Raw genomic sequence first — 6,755 nt, forward strand, 5'->3', positions numbered from 1 at the left:
AAGAGCTCTGCACTAGTGGGGACGATGTGTCCTTTCTGCTGCCCTCGTCTGTGGCAATGGACTGTGGCCCCCTAGCAGGATGGCATCCTTTCCTGCAGACCCTGAAGAGGAGGGACCAGGAGCCTTCCAGGCTTGGCCTGCCTCTTGCACAAAGCCAGGGAGGTGCAGCAACCCACATGGCAGCAAGAAGCTCTTCAGCTCTGTTTACCCTGGGTGAGTGCAAGGGTTCCATGGAGAGGAGGCATGCGGGGCACAGGGGAGCCCTAGAGTAGTGGAGAGCCAGCTGGGCTTGCAGTCTGGGGTCTGGGTGCTCCAGGCTTTGAAGCAATGGCAGGCACTTGGCCCAGACACTTCCAGACTCGGGTTTTAACCACCATCTCCATCAGAGGCTCTCAGCAGGCTTGCTATCCAACCCTGTCCTGATCACTTCTTGGAAATATCAGAGGCCTGACTGTCCAAGCAGTGGACAGAATGACCACTGGTGCTGCCCATCAGCTTCCTGGTCCTCCATGTGGACTGTGCATACTGACTGTACAGTATGAGGAGTTGGGGGAAAGAATCCTTCATTGGAGCATTGCCTCTTGAAACGATGAGGTGGGAAAGGCACTTTGTCTCTGTGATCTTCCTTCCCTAACATCCCAAGCCCCAGTCAAAACAGGAGGAAAACATCAGGCAAATCCCAGCAGAGGGACAGTGTAAAGACACCTGACCAGTGCTCCTAACTGTGAAGACGAGAACAATGAAGTCTGAGAAAGCATAGCCATGAGGAGACAGGACAGATAAGTGTCACGTGGGATCTTGGATGGGATCCTGGAGAGAAAAGCATCTCGGGGAACTTGGATGAAGTATGAGCTTTAGTGATGCACCAACACTGGCCCTAATGGAAGCTGTTAACAGAAGGGAAACTGGGTGTGGGGTGTGTGGGAACTCTCTGATATCTCCACAGCTGATCTGTAAACCTAAATTCATTCTAAACTAAAAATGTTACCTAAAAAATGCTTAAAAATTGCTTTAGTTTTCCGATTGTTCCCACAACAAGCTAAAGGTCTTCCCTGTTACTCCCAGCTTGCTAATAACAATGGGTCTTTAAATATATCATTTCTTGAGATGATAAAATACAAGCACACAAAACACATCAACAGGGTTGCCCATGGGTCAGGGGAATGAGCAAGGAATGATTCAGTGGAGTGCTGCGATGGAATCAGAGAGACCTTGCATATTCCATGACCCAGGGACTGCCTAAAGTAGGTCCATCAAAAGAAAGAAAGAAGGAAGCCAGGCAAGGGGGTCCCACCTGTGGTCCCAATACCCAGGAGCTGAGGCAGGAGGATCGCAAGTTCAAGGTCAGCTAGGGCAACTCAGTGAGACCCTATCTCAAAATAATTTTTAAAAACGGGCTGGGGATGTAGCTCAATGGTAGGGTGCTTGCCTAGCATATGCGAGGTCCTGGGTCTAAATCCCCAGCAATGCAAAAACAAAACAAAACACAAATAAAAGAAGAAAATTGGTTGTAAGATAGAAAGCTGGTGAGCCAGCTGCAGAGCCTCACTGACTTTCTGGAGAGCATCTGTTGACCTGGCAGGGAGAAGACTGGCCACTCGATGCACCAGCCACAGGATACCCATTGTGAAGTTATGGGAGATGATGAAAACCAACAGAAATAGGGGCTGGGGTTGTGGCTTAGCGATAGAGCGCTTGCCTAGCATGTGTGGGGCCCTGGGTTCGATCCTCAGCACCACACGAAAATAAATGAATGGAATAGGGGTATTGTGTCCAACTACAAAAAAAGAAAAAAAAAAAAAAAAAAGAAAAGGAAAAACAACAGAAATTAATGTCATAATTTAAGAAACACTCAATAGAACTATTTTTAAATATGGAAAGAGAACTAGTAAGTATGGAATAAAGAAAAATTTGGACAATAATACACTCTTGAAAGATCTGGGTGTGTTAGGCCTAAAATCATCCTTACTAACTCTCCCTCTCCTGGTATCACACCTTGAGTCCAGAAACGTCACAGGGCTAGGCCAGAGAGCCCCTGAGGGTCCATGCAGAGTCAAGGAAGGGAACGGATGCCTGCCTGTCTTCTTGGAAATCTGGAGGTGGTAGTGATGTATGTCAAATGTCCATGGGCTCTTATCACCTCCTAGGTGAGGGTGCTCCAACACCCACCTCAGGGTGGCCAGAGTTAGCAGATAAAAAAGTATAGATAGATTTTTACTTCAGATAAGCAAAATATAAATTTTCCACATTTTAATTGGTACACTGTAGTTGTAAGTAATGGTGGGATCTGTTTCATATTCATACATGTACACAATATGATCATCATTTGGCCAATATCACTCTCCAGCACTTCCCCCCTCCCTTTGGTCCCTTCCTCTACTGATCTCCCTTCAATTTTCAAAAGATTCACCCCTACCTTCCTTTGCTGTTTTCCTTTCTAGCTTCTGCACACGTGAAAACATACAACCCTTGACCTTCTGGGCTTGACTTATGTCATTTAACATGATGGTCTCTATTTCCATCCATTTTCCTGCAAATGACATACTTTCATTTTTCTTTATGGCTGAATATAACTCCAAAATATACCACATTTTATTTATCCATTCATCACTGATAGACACATAGGCTGGGTCCATAGTTTGGCTGCTGTGAATCCTGCTGCTATAGACATGGGGATGCATGTACCACTGTCGTATACTGACTTTAATTCTTTGGGATAAATACTGAGGAGTGGTATAACTGGATCATAAGGTGCTTCCATGCCTAGACTTTTGAGAAAACTCCATGCTGAATTCCATAGTGATTGTACTAATTGACAGTCCCCCCAACCGTGTAAAAGTGTCCCTTTTCCTGCACATTTGCTCTAGTATTTATTTTTTGTATTCTTGATGACTGCCATTGACTAGAGTGAAATGAAATCTCACTGAAGTTTTTTAAAATGTAAAATGCAGTTTTTAAAAAATATTTTTTAGTTGAAGATGGACACAATACCTTTATTTATCTTTATGTGGTGCTGAGGATCAAACCCAGTCACAACCCCAATGTAGGGTAGTTTTGATTTGCATTTCCCTAATTGTTAACAATGTTGAACATTTGTTCATACATTTGTTGGCCATATGTATTTCTTTTGAGAAATGTATGTTTGGTTCATTTATTAATTTATTAATCGGATCATTTGCTTTTTTGCTGCTAAGTTTTTTGAATTCTTTATATATTCTATTTATTAATCCTGTCAGATTTCCTCCCATTCTGTTGGTTTTCTCTTTATTTCCCTAATTACTTCCTCTGCTGTGCAGAAGCTTTTTAATTTGATGCCATCCCATTTATTAATTCTTGGCATTATTTCCTAAGCTTTAGGGTTCTTACTGGGAAGTCATAAGCAACAGATAATTTTTTAGTATAAGTATGTCCCATGAGATATTAAAGGTAGGTCTGTAGGGACTGACAGTAGATTTCTAGGGCTGGGGGAGGAGCGGAGAGAGTGACTGCTAGTGGGTACAGGTTCTTTCTGGGAAATGAAAAAGTAAAATCGGTCATCAGTGATATCTGCTCGACTCCGAATATGCCGACAACACCGAATTGCAGACATTAAGGGTGTTTCGTAGCAAATGCACTGTAGCTAACGAGTCCAAGGGTTCCTCGGGAGTTCGGTGGTCCATAAGGCCATGCTCGCTGCCCTCCCGTCTCAGGCACCTGCAGGGCGTTGTTACCTGACGGCGTCCACAGCCGACTTCTCAGGACCATAGCGATGGGCTTTTCGTAATTTGCAACTAGAGTCACTGGATACTGTCACCTGCCACGCGGCGCGCGTGCCCTGTATGGATCCTAGACCCACCCGCGACCGAACCGCCGGCGCCCTGGGGACATCGGGGCTGGCCATCAGTTACGACGCGTGCCGTGGTTCCCGCGCGCTCGGACCTCGGACTGGGCGCAAGTTTCCCTGGGACACTGGTTGGCACTCGGCCGTCTTCAGAGGAAAGTGAAAATTTTGCCCGCGGCTCAACTGACTCTGGCTCCACCTTCAGCATTCATGGCTGGGCTCTCATTGGTCCATCGTGGGTCATGTGCCTGTCTCTGACCCAATCACTCAGACCGGAGCCTGGCGTTCTGTGACTGGCCAGGCCTGGGTCATGTGCCCAGGGAGACCGCGACCGTCTTGGCTACGGCTCCCTAGGAGGGCCATCCCCGGAACCTTCACGGGTCTGGTCCTCCTGGGCCGCGTCTCGGTAGCCTCCGAACTGAGGCCTCCGGCCCAAGGAGACCAGTGGGGCACGTGAGCTGAAGTCCGCGTAACCTGCGGCCGCAGGCGCCCGGCCCTGGCCCTGCCCCTGCCCGTCGCCAGAACCCTCCCGGAGCGCGCGCCGAGCCTCGGCGCCTGGCTGCGACGTCCTGGCGGGTGGGGGCTGGCGTGCGAGTGCGGGAGCCCGACTTGGTAGCCAGCCTCGCGGGCTTGGCGCGCGTGGCCCCGAGCTCTAGCGCACTTGCCCTGGTGGAGTGTTTGTAGGTGCCAGGTTCAGGGACCGCGGAGCGCACAGCCTTAACCTCGCGTCGCGAGTTTAGTGCAGGCGACAGCTCCGAGCACGCCCGGGAACGTTCTCCAAGCCCTTCCCGCTCTGCCCACCTGCAGCCCCAGCAGCGTCACTGCTCTGCCGTCCACGAGTTTTGCCTGTCCCGGGAGCGCATATAGATAGCACTGGTACGTGCTCCCGGGACGTCTCCTTTCACTTGGCGTCGCGGTTTGAGATTCATGCACGTAGCTTCCTGCGTCAGTAGTCTGCTATTCCATCATCCCAGGGTTATTCATCGTTATGGTTTCCTTTTTCCCGACCCTGCTCACCATGACCGAAATAGTAAGAAATCCGGGAAACGGGTTCCCTCCCCGGAAGGATGACGCCGCCGTCGTAGAGCAGGCTGTGTCTGGGCTGCTGCTTGCTGAGCGCACCGAGCCCAAGTCTTGCATTTGCTGCCCCTGGTGGCAGAGAAGAAAAGCTCTGGCGGTAGTATAGGGGGAACTGACGCCTTCAGATGACAAGGTCCTCGACGAACACCTCTGACTCAGCATCAGGAAGTGAATAGCTTACTTCTCACCCAGCACTTGGACCATCTCACATGAACTCAGTACTCTTTCATCTTTTATGACCCCTGCACTTCCAAATTGAGGGATACAAATACAAAGAGGTTTTCTGTTTAAATTCTTATTAAAGTTCCTGATAAAGGTTTTCACTGTTTCTGATTTTTAAAAAAATTTATTCGTAAGCTGACTGTTGAATAATTTAAATAACTACCACAATAACTAAAAACAGGGTGCTATTGTTCATTTCCTGGTACATAGGTGAGGACTGCTTTCAAGGCTGGGCGCAGTGCTGGGCTCAGAGTGTCTGTCCCCTCCAGGTCCCTCCACAGGAGTTCTGGACAGAAGTCCTCACTGAGGCCAGAAGGGTGTCAGTGTGTGGATGGAAGAGACACCGCTGGGAGGGTCCAGGGTGGGGAGCGTGTGCAGGGAGGGTTCATGAGGTGGGGGCAGGCTGGCCTGGGCCCCTTCCCAGAACTTTTGTGTTGCTGGGACATGTACCTCCTTCCAGCAGAAGTGAACTTTTTCAGAAGCTGTTGTGTTCAGACATTGTGCTGTGTCACCTAGGCTGTTCATGTGACAAGCCGGTTTCCACTAAACTCCTGAACTCACCTCATTTCCATTACCAAGTCCAGAACTGCATCAGCGTGGACTGTGATAGCAGCCACCAGGAAGTTGTGGGCCGAGAGTGTTGACATAGCTCAGAGAAAGTGAACAATGGAAACAGCCCTTTTGCAAGGAAATGGTAACACATGAAAGGGGGGGGGGGTGTTGAACCTTTCTGCAGCCCAGGGCTGCAGGGACCGTGGCCTCCTTTCCTCAGAACAGTGCCCAAACCTCTTCCTGCCCCCTGAAGGGCCATCCCTGGAGCTGGCTGGTCATCAGCAGGGGCAGCCTCCCACAGGAGTCCTCTCCCAGGACAGAAATGCATCTGAGACTCCTGAAGGGGGTGGAAGCAGGATGAGCTGTCTGTTGATGTGGTGGGGCAGTGGACAGGGTGCAGGGCCTGGGAACAGGGCCCAGCTGTAACTGCAGTCTTGAGGCCAGTCCTGGCAGGAAAGGTCTAGGTCCCCCACCTACACAGTGAAGGGCCAGGGGGCATGCTCTCTCCCAGAGCTCAGCTGGGAAATGGATTGAAGCCTCCACACCTGCAGTTTTTTGTTTGGTTTTGGTGATGCCAAAGCTGGAACCCATGACCTCGTGACACTGGACAAGCACTGCCACTGAACTCTGTCCTTAGCCCCAGCCCTCATCGCTGTAACAAGCTTGAAAGCCAGAAATTCAGTGACAGGAGTTATCCTGCCAAGCTAGCATCCCCAGTGACGGGAGATTGGAGTTCAGCTCTCACTGGGTGGCTGACTGTGCATCTTGGAAATGCTGTCTGGGAGCCAGGGGTGAGCAGGACATGGTGACTGGGCTCTTGGGGCTTGCTGTAGGGGATGTGGAGGAGTTCCCAGGGAGTGGGGATTTGTATGGGGTCTTGGCCTCCCATGATCATGAGGCTGGCAGAGTGGTCTCTGGAGACCGGGGTCTTTCATCTGATGTAGGAACTGGGGTCCCTGGGTGGGCAGAGGGAGGACAGGTGGAGGCGGGGCAGGAGAAGGCAGGGACACAAGGTCACCCGTGGCTCAGAGGAGGAGATGTCCTTGCCTGGCACAGAGCCTCTTCCTCCATGCCAGTTTCA

General features: G+C 50.2%; 2 long non-coding RNA genes across 2 annotated transcripts; one reads left to right on the top strand and one right to left on the bottom strand.

Annotated features, from left to right (window-relative positions):
* Positions 1 to 2,235: 2,235 nt before the first annotated feature.
* Positions 2,236 to 4,212, bottom strand: LOC139702329 (uncharacterized). The gene is made up of 2 exons (XR_011704941.1): positions 4,137 to 4,212; positions 2,236 to 4,068 (listed from the first exon to the last, which is right to left on the bottom strand). It is a non-coding gene; the product is annotated as an uncharacterized lncRNA (long non-coding RNA).
* Positions 4,213 to 4,608: 396 nt separating this feature from the next.
* Positions 4,609 to 5,219, top strand: LOC114079373 (uncharacterized). The gene is made up of 2 exons (XR_003580479.3): positions 4,609 to 4,696; positions 4,852 to 5,219. It is a non-coding gene; the product is annotated as an uncharacterized lncRNA (long non-coding RNA).
* The last annotated feature ends 1,536 nt before the right edge of the window (positions 5,220 to 6,755 follow it).

This window comes from Marmota flaviventris, chromosome 17 (assembly GCF_047511675.1).
Source record: "Marmota flaviventris isolate mMarFla1 chromosome 17, mMarFla1.hap1, whole genome shotgun sequence".
In the NCBI taxonomy this organism is placed as follows: domain Eukaryota; kingdom Metazoa; phylum Chordata; class Mammalia; order Rodentia; family Sciuridae; genus Marmota; species Marmota flaviventris.